The sequence below is a fragment of the Pinus tabuliformis genome, chromosome 2_2 (assembly GCF_031772625.1).
Source record: "Pinus tabuliformis cultivar Carrire ecotype Pingquan chromosome 2_2, CPIR1, whole genome shotgun sequence".
Lineage (NCBI taxonomy): Eukaryota > Viridiplantae > Streptophyta > Pinopsida > Pinales > Pinaceae > Pinus > Pinus tabuliformis.
Window position 1 is genome coordinate 35,450,236 of NC_142300.1, and position 9,468 is coordinate 35,459,703.

The 9,468-nt window shown below is 39.7% G+C and overlaps 1 pseudogene; it reads left to right on the forward strand.

Moving 5' to 3' along the window:
* The first annotated feature begins 4,337 nt into the window (after window positions 1-4,337).
* On the forward strand, window positions 4,338-7,987 carry LOC149191382 (OVARIAN TUMOR DOMAIN-containing deubiquitinating enzyme 6 pseudogene; annotated as a pseudogene).
* The last annotated feature ends 1,481 nt before the right edge of the window (window positions 7,988-9,468 follow it).

The window sequence follows — 9,468 nt, forward strand, 5'->3', positions numbered from 1 at the left end:
TCACTCAGAACTCATGAATCATGCTCTGACTTCCTGTATGCCTTGGCAAACTGTGGTTTCAAAGTTATGTTTGAACATATAGATGTAAAGTGCCCTGATTTCTATGAAAAGATAGTGTTTTTGTTTGCTGAGATATGAGAGACTCCATAAGCCCAATGGGAATCAATTCAATGTTGTCCAGCCAGCTTATTTTTCATGTGTCTTATAATAGTTAGCCATCTTTTCTTGTCATTAGTCAACATTCATAATCTGTGAGAGAGCCCTCTCAGACTAAGGAGGTTAAGCCTTAGTCCAAAGCCTGGTTTGAAATAGTTACACAGAATCTTGCTGATTAGCAGCCTTCAGTACCTGATTTTGTGATAACATTTTGGTGTGTCTGCCAGGAGCCTGAAGATTACTCATTCCCGTAATCATGAAGCTGAACTTCTGAAGGTAGCAGGAGCTCAGAAGGTTTTTTGAGGCTGCAAATCTACCTTGGCGACTCCATTGTTGAATAATTCAAAATTCATACATTCATGGTGATTCCACTGGAGTTATGAAGGACCCAGAAGCTACCATTCTTAGTTCAAGGTATGCATGCATAGATTTTTCAAGAATTCATGGATTCCCAAATCATTTTCCCAAGGATGCATATTTTCTAAGGAATGGTCCCAAATTTAATGGAGAGGATTTGAGTTTAACTCTGAAGCATATCTCAGATTTCTGTCATTTTGCTGAGCTTCTTAGAGTTAAACATGAGGATGTTTGCATTATGTTATTCTATGATTCACTTCAAGGGAAATGTAAACAATGGATTGGAAGCTTTCCTATCAAATCCATTAAGTCATTTCAAGATTTATGGCTTATGTTTTTAGAGGAATGGATAGATAGGTCAGAGGTGGTGGTAAACTCTCCTTCAATTCAAGGTTTCAAACAATGGAATAATGATCATAGTAATGGAGAAACAAATGAAAATTTTCCTTTGTCCTTGTCCTCATATCTAAAATTCTTTGACTGCAAGGCAGAGGATAAGATGAGATTTTTGGGTGAAGTTGCTGAGGACATTGAGAAAGAAATTGAAGGTTTAGAAGGTCAAATTCAGGCATATAGTTTTCATAATCATGATCATTATTTTCAGAAGTTTTCTATGGCAGAACGCAAGGGGAGAATGCTGGTTCCTTTCTCTTTCACGATTGAGGAATTGAACACTGTTGTTGAAGATCAGTTTGCACAGCTGGAAAGTTACAAGAAAAATCAAGCTGATCATGTATTCTGGGATCCTATCGCTGACTACATGGAAGAGTTTTACTCTCCAGTGTTTCAGTTTTCCTATAAAGATCAGAGACAATTTCAGTGGCAGCGGTCATCATACTATCATATTGGCTCTGAGCTCCGATGCAGTCAAAGAAATCAAATATCAGATAAGACAAATGATTGGCTACATTGGAAATTTCACATTGATTGAGCTGAAAGAAGTTTGAACTTGATAGGGTAGGTAGGTAGGAAATTGCAAATAAGCTCAAGGTTGACTGAGCATTTTTTTTCAGTAGATGTAGTTTTCTTTCTCCTACAGTGATCATCTAGCTAAAGCCCGAGGTGAAGGCCCAAAGAAATTAAAGAAGATGGTTGTCAAATAAATTTTATAAGGCACTGGACCTGCGAGTTCTTAGTGTGCCACAAGGGCACACTATCCCAAGTGGAGCCACTGTTATCACTGAAAATTATGTTGCCAAAATTGCTCAGACTAGCTTAAGGACAAAGTGTTTTCGGTGCGCATAAATCCTTTAGCAGTTTCGCAACGCAACCTGTTTTCGTGATTTCGTAGCGGAAAAAACCGACTTTGTACTAACTGCGCTACAAAATGGGGAATTCGTGTTGATCCATAGCTCATCTCATCCCAGATGTCATATTTTCTGCAAGAATTTTACGGGAATAGCATGTGTAAGGTTTTACATATCGGTCTTGACACGTGCAGGCTCTGTTGGCATCAAAGGGGCTTGAAGTGAGGCGCATGATACAAGATGGTAATTGCCTTTTTCGTGCAGTTGCTGATCAGGTTTATGGTGACCCAGAGGTGTATGATGTCACAAGACAGATGTGCATTGACTATATGGAGAAAGAGAGAGATCACTTCTCTCAATTTTTCACAGAAAGCTTCACAGCTTTTTCCAAGAGAAAAGGAGAGACAAGGTCTATGGTAATAATTTTGAAATCCAGGCAATGTTGGAGATATATAATCATCCCATTCATATTTGTTTATACAATACAGAGCCTATCAACATATTTCATGGTAGTTATGGTACCGATTCTCCTCTGATCCGACTTAGCTATCATCGTGGAAACCACCACAATTCTCTTGTTGATCCACACAGATTGACAATTGGTGCTGGCCTCGGCTTTAGTATTCTTCAAGGGAAAAATATAGACAGGGATCAGGTGAAAGCTACTATAAAAGCACAACAGGATCAGCAAATTGAAAATGCACTTTTAGCTGAGGGCCGCTTCTACTCTGATTTGGAGTCAACAGAGACAGATGTCAAGAAACAAATCATTAAGTGGGCACCCAAGGTCCTGGCCGTGTTACTCAAAGCAGGATGAACTAAGAGCAATGGAAGAAGATGCAGTTGGCCATTATGCTTAGATGTTTCTAGATGGACAATTTGTCCTAGGGTGTCATGTTCCTTTTCTGAGAGAGCTTGTGCAAGCAGAAAATCTTCCAATAGACTTAAGAGTAGCAGCTACAAAAAAGCCTTGGTCAATACATGCCAACAAGTTCCCACTTGACAAAGGACTACAGGGATATTTTAGAGTGTATGTTCCATTCAGAAACACCATAGCTCAAGGTAGCTGCCTTAAGCTTAGCAGGAAAGCTTATTATCGCATTTCCAAATGATTTTCCATCTACAATCACTTTGATCGAATCATGCCTGGGGGATGAGAGATTAAAAGAGCTCGCATATTGTGCATATATGCATTGTTGTTAGAGGATAAGTTCAAGCGAGAAATGCTTTGAACCCCTATATGTGATGGCCTTTATGAAGTGAACGAGGATGTGAAAACCATTGTAATTTATCTCTTGAAAAAAGGTGTTAAGAAATTCAGGGCGGTGCTGACGTTACACAATTCAGAAGCCCCGCAATCTAATGGGGTGCCGAGACTCATTCAGCTTAGGTGTAACGTGTGAGTTATGAGGGTTAATTATTCTGTAAAAATCGCTCAAAGACTTGTACACGGTCTCATACTTTTTGAAAGTCATGCCTTTTAGATGCAGCGGAACTCAGATGTCGGAACCCTGGTGGATAATGGCGAATTAATGCCCCGTCGGCAAATATATCATTATGTTGGACTCAAGACAAATATTCACAGCTGGTGGCGTGAAGGAAGACATTCAAGGGCTAATATTTATGTGCAACTCGAAAAAAAAGGAGGACTGTTTCCGATTATCGTGTTTTTGGGTTGCCTAAGGCGCACAAAGAGCTGGTTGAGAAGGTAACGAATGGAATGCGACTCTTTTTGTATGACTTTGCATGATGGCAAATTCTTACACCTGCCAGTTGTAGATAGAGATGGATTCGTTGTGGCCTATATAGACGTGTTGCAAATTACCAATGCAGCAATGGCCACTGTGTGAAGCTCTGGAGCAGTTGGAAATGACATGGCAGGTTCAATGATGCAGAAGTTTTGGGATTCAACTTTGGCATTAGAGCTAGCAGAAGATTATGAGGATTCCCACAGCGATGCATCTGCAAGGATGGCTTCTGAGACAACAGAAATGGCAAAAGCTACTTATCCATCTCTGAACCAAGGAAATTCCTTTGCCCTTTTAAATTAGAGGATCGAAAAGGCCGGGTTCATAGGTTTAACTGTGAGAGTTTGACAGAGCTCATATCTGCAATGATTCAGCAAGTGGGAGATGACATTGATTCGGCTCATCTGCCTCAGATTCTGTATGACGATGATGAAGGTGATAAAGTTTTACTTGCAACAGATAGTGATCTCGTGGCAGCTGTGCATTATGCTAGGTTAGCTGGATTGAAGGGTTGGAGGCTTCATTTAGATTACTCAAATTTGGATAATGATAAGACACAGAAAGAAATTCCAGATGGTGTGGTTGCTGTTCTGACAGCTGATATGCCAGATGTTCTATCCCATGTTTCAGTGTGAGCAGGAACCTGCAAGGAGGTTGTGCAATATTGTCATCTTCAAATGAGTAGACCCCAAGAATCATTTTAAAGAAGAAGCATTTTGCTGGAACATATGCAGTGTCAGCTGATGAATTTAATGGTGAACTGGTGGGATCTAAATCTTTTAATATTGCATATTTGAGAGGAAAGGTACCTTCATGGGTCAAAGTTCCAATGTCAGTTGTTCTACCATTTGGAGTGTTTGAGAATGTCCTATCACAAGACATCATCAAGGATGTTGCCAATAAAATAACAGCTTTGAACAGCCTTGTAACTAAAGGAGTTTTCAGCAAACTTGGTGATATTCGAGAAACTGTTTTGCAGCTTAGGGCATCTCTCAAATTGATCAATGGCTTGAAAGACAGGATGTCAAAATTGCTGTAGAAAGTATTAGGAGGTCGAGAGACTAGTGAATGAATCTTAATAAAGGTTTCTATCAAAGCTGTGACATATTCAACAGTAAACAACTTCTGTTAAGATACTGCTGTAAAGGCACTTTATTACCGGTCATTAGGGTTTGGAAAGAATTGCATACGAGGAGTATTGTTTTGGCTTGCTCACCTGTCCATCAATACAGCCTACAGCACATAAGAAACATGGCAACGTTCCATACCTTGGGTTATTAAAGAGCTGGGGACATGCTGCTACATTTTCGAAGAGTGGTGGAAGACAAAGACCGGAAAAACAGGGGTTTTATCCGAATACTATTGAACCATTAATGCATCCAGTATCCAAAGCTAGCTTGTTCATTGCATACTCTTCTCATGCTATCACAGCCACCGCCAGAAGGAGAGCAGATGTCAAAGAACGAAGTTCATTGTAATTAAAGCCATCAAAGCTACAACTATAGTAATCCACTTGGCAGAGAATGAATCTTGATTGTAATAAATACTATGTCCAACATGATGTAGGATTAGAATCCTAGTTGTTTTAGGTTTCTAGAGCTATCAGTTAGTAGTAAGTGACTTTTATTAGTTAGTTTAAAGATGAATAGGTGTCATTAGAAAAGGACTTCGAGTTCCCCTCAGATGAAGGGGAGTCAGGTAGAAGAACTTTATAAATAGCTGAAGCAGAGATAGAGAAGTGGTTGGATGTTTTGGAGAAGACTGTTTTTGGTTTATGTATAAACAAATTTCAGTAATGCAAATGACTGTGTTTTCTTCTCAGGATTCACAATGGATCTTCTTGTTTAAATGTGTGATGGTATTCTTTCTTTAAGGTTCTTTTACAGTTTTGTTAATGCATAATCACTCAGAACTCATGAATCATGCTCTGACTTCCTGTATGCCTTGGCAAACTGTGGTTTCAAAGTTATGTTTGAACATATAGATGTAAAGTGCCCTGATTTCTATGAAAAGATAGTGTTTTTGTTTGCTGAGATATGAGAGACTCCATAAGCCCAATGGGAATCAATTCAATGTTGTCCAGCCAGCTTATTTTTCATGTGTCTTATAATAGTTAGCCATCTTTTCTTGTCATTAGTCAACATTCATAATCTGTGAGACAGCCCTCTCAGACTAAGGAGGTTAAGCCTTAGTCCAAAGCCTGGTTTGAAATAGTTACACAGAATCTTGCTGATTAGCAGCCTTCAGTACCTGATTTTGTGATAACATTTTGGTGTGTCTGCCAGGAGCCTGAAGATTACTCATTCCCGTAATCATGAAGCTGAACTTCTGAAGGTAGCAGGAGCTCAGAAGGTTTTTTGAGGCTGCAAATCTACCTTGGCGACTCCATTGTTGAATAATTCAAAATTCATACATTCATGGTGATTCCACTGGAGTTATGAAGGACCCAGAAGCTACCATTCTTAGTTCAAGGTATGCATGCATAGATTTTTCAAGAATTCATGGTTTCCCAAATCATTTTCCCAAGGATGCATATTTTCTAAGGAATGGTCCCAAATTTAATGGAGAGGATTTGAGTTTAACTTTGAAGCATATCTCAGATTTCTGTCATTTTGCTGAGCTTCTTAGAGTTAAACATGAGGATGTTTGCATTATGTTATTCTATGATTCACTTCAAGGGAAATGTAAACAATGGATTGGAAGCTTTCCTATCAAATCCATTAAGTCATTTCAAGATTTATGGCTTATGTTTTTAGAGGAATGGATAGATAGGTCAAAGGTGGTGGTAAACTCTCCTTCAATTCAAGGTTTCAAACAATGGAATAATGATCATAGTAATGGAGAAACAAATGAAAATTTTCCTTTGTCCTTGTCCTCATATCTAAAATCCTTTGACTGCAAGGCAGAGGATAAGATGAGATTTTTGGGTGAAGTTGCTGAGGACATTGAGAAAGAAATTGAAGGTTTAGAAGGTCAAATTCAGGCATATAGTTTTCATAATCATGATCATTATTTTCAGAAGTTTTCTATGGCAGAACGCAAGGGGAGAATGCTGGTTCCTTTCTCTTTCACGATTGAGGAATTGAACACTGTTGTTGAAGATCAGTTTGCACAGCTGGAAAGTTACAAGAAAAATCAAGCTGATCATGTATTCTGGGATCCTATCGCTGACTACATGGAAGAGTTTTACTCTCCAGTGTTTTAGTTTTCCTATAAAGATCAGAGACAATTTCAGTGGCAGCGGTCATCATACTATCATATTGGCTCTGAGCTCCGATGCAGTCAAAGAAATCAAATATCAGATAAGACAAATGATTGGCTACATTGGAAATTTCACATTGATTGAGCTGAAAGAAGTTTGAACTTGATAGGGTAGGTAGGTAGGAAATTGCAAATAAGCTCAAGGTTGACTGAGCATTTTTTTTCAGTAGATGTAGTTTTCTTTCTCCTACAGTGATCATCTAGCTAAAGCCCGAGGTGAAGGCCCAAAGAAATTAAAGAAGATGGTTGTCAAATAAATTTTATAAGGCACTGGACCTGCGAGTTCTTAGTGTGCCACAAGGGCACACTATCCCAAGTGGAGCCACTGTTATCACTGAAAATTATGTTGCCAAAATTGCTCAGACTAGCTTAAGGACAAAGTGTTTTCGGTGCGCATAAATCCTTTAGCAGTTTCGCAACGCAACCTGTTTTCGTGATTTCGTAGCGGAAAACACCGACTTTGTACTAACTGCGCTACAAAATGGGGAATTCGTGCTGATCCATAGCACATCTCATCCCAGCTGTCATATTTTCTGCAAGAATTTTACGGGAATAGCATGTGTAAGGTTTTACATATCGGTCTTGACACGTGCAGGCTCTGTTGGCATCAAAGGGGCTTGAAGTGAGGCGCATGATAGCAGATGGTAATTGCCTTTTTCGTGCAGTTGCTGATCAGGTTTATGGTGACCCAGAGGTGTATGATGTCACAAGACAGATGTGCATTGACTATATGGAGAAAGAGAGAGATCACTTCTCTCAATTTTTCACAGAAAGCTTCACAGCTTTTTCCAAGAGAAAAGGAGAGACAAGGTCTATGGTAATAATTTGGAAATCCAGGCAATGTTGGAGATATATAATCATCCCATTCATATTTGTTTATACAGTACAGAGCCTATCAACATATTTCATGGTAGTTATGGTACCGATTCTCCTCCTATCCGGCTTAGCTATCATCATGGAAACCACCACAATTCTCTTGTTGATCCACACAGATTGACAATTGGTGCTGGCCTCGGCTTTAGTATTCTTCAAGAAAAAAATATAGACAGGGATCAGGTGAAAGCTGCTATAAAAGCACAGCAGGATCAGCAAATTGAAAATGCACTTTTAGCTGAGGGCCGCTTCTACTCTGATTTGGAGTCAACAGAGACAGATGTCAAGAAACAAATCATTAAGTGGGCACCCAAGGTCCTGGCCGTGTTACTCAAAGCAGGATGAACTAAGAGCAATGGAAGAAGATGCAGTTGGCCGTTATGCTTAGATGTTTCTAGATGGACAATTTGTCCCAGGGTGTCATGTTCCTTTTCTAAGAGAGCTTGTGCAAGCAGAAAATCTTCCAATAGACTTAAGAGTAGCAGCTACAAAAAAGCCTTGGTCAATACATGCCAACAAGTTCCCACTTGACAAAGGACTACAGGGATATTTTAGAGTGTATGTTCCATTCAGAAACACCATAGCTCAAGGTAGCTGCCTTAAGCTTAGCAGGAAAGCTTATTATCGCATTTCCAAATGATTTTCCATCTACAATCACTTTGATCGAATCATGCCTGGGGGATGAGAGATTAAAAGAGCTCGCATATTGTGCATATATGCATTGTTGTTAGAGGATAAGTTCAAGCGAGAAATGCTTTGAACCCCTATATGTGATGGCCTTTATGAAGTGAACGAGGATGTGAAAACCATTGTAATTTATCTCTTGAAAAAAGGTGTTAAGAAATTCAGGGCGGTGCCGACGTTACACAATTCAGAAGCCCCGCAATCTAATGGGGTGCCGAGACTCATTCAGCTTAGGTGTAACGTGTGAGTTATGAGGGTTAATTATTCTGTAAAAATCGCTCAAAGACTTGTACACGGTCTCATACTTTTTGAAAGTCATGCCTTTTAGATGCAGCGGAACTCAGATGTCGGAACCCTGGTGGATAATGGCGAATTAATGCCCCGTCGGCAAATATATCATTATGTTGGACTCAAGACAAATATTCACAGCTGGTGGCGTGAAGGAAGACATTCAAGGGCTAATATTTATGTGCAACTCGAAAACAAAGGAGGACTGTTTCCGATTATCGTGTTTTTGGGTTGCCTAAGGCGCACAAAGAGCTGGTTGAGAAGGTAACGAATGGAATGCGACTCTTTTTGTATGACTTTGCATGATGGCAAATTCTTACACCTGCCGGTTGTAGATAGAGATGGATTCGTTGTGGTCTATATAGACGTGTTGCAAATTACCAATGCAGCAATGGCCACTGTGTGAAGCTCTGGAGCAGTTGGAAATGACATGGCAGGTTCAATGATGCAGAAGTTTTGGGATTCAACTTTGGCATTAGAGCTAGCAGAAGATTATGAGGATTCCCACAGCGATGCATCTGCTAGGATGGTTTCTGAGACAACAGAAATGGCAAAAGCTGCTTATCCATCTCTGAACCTAGGAAATTCCTTTGCCCTTTTAAATTAGAGGATCGAAAAGGCCGGGTTCATAGGTTTAACTGTGAGAGTTTGACAGAGCTCATATCTGCAATGATTCAGCAAGTGGGAGATGACATTGATTCGGCTCATCTGCCTCAGATTCTGTATGAGGATGATGAAGGTGATAAAGATTTACTTGCAACAGATAGTGATCTCGTGGCAGCTGTGAATTATGCTAGGTTAGCTGGATTGAAGGGTTTGAGGCTTCATTTAGATTACTCAAATTTGGATAATGA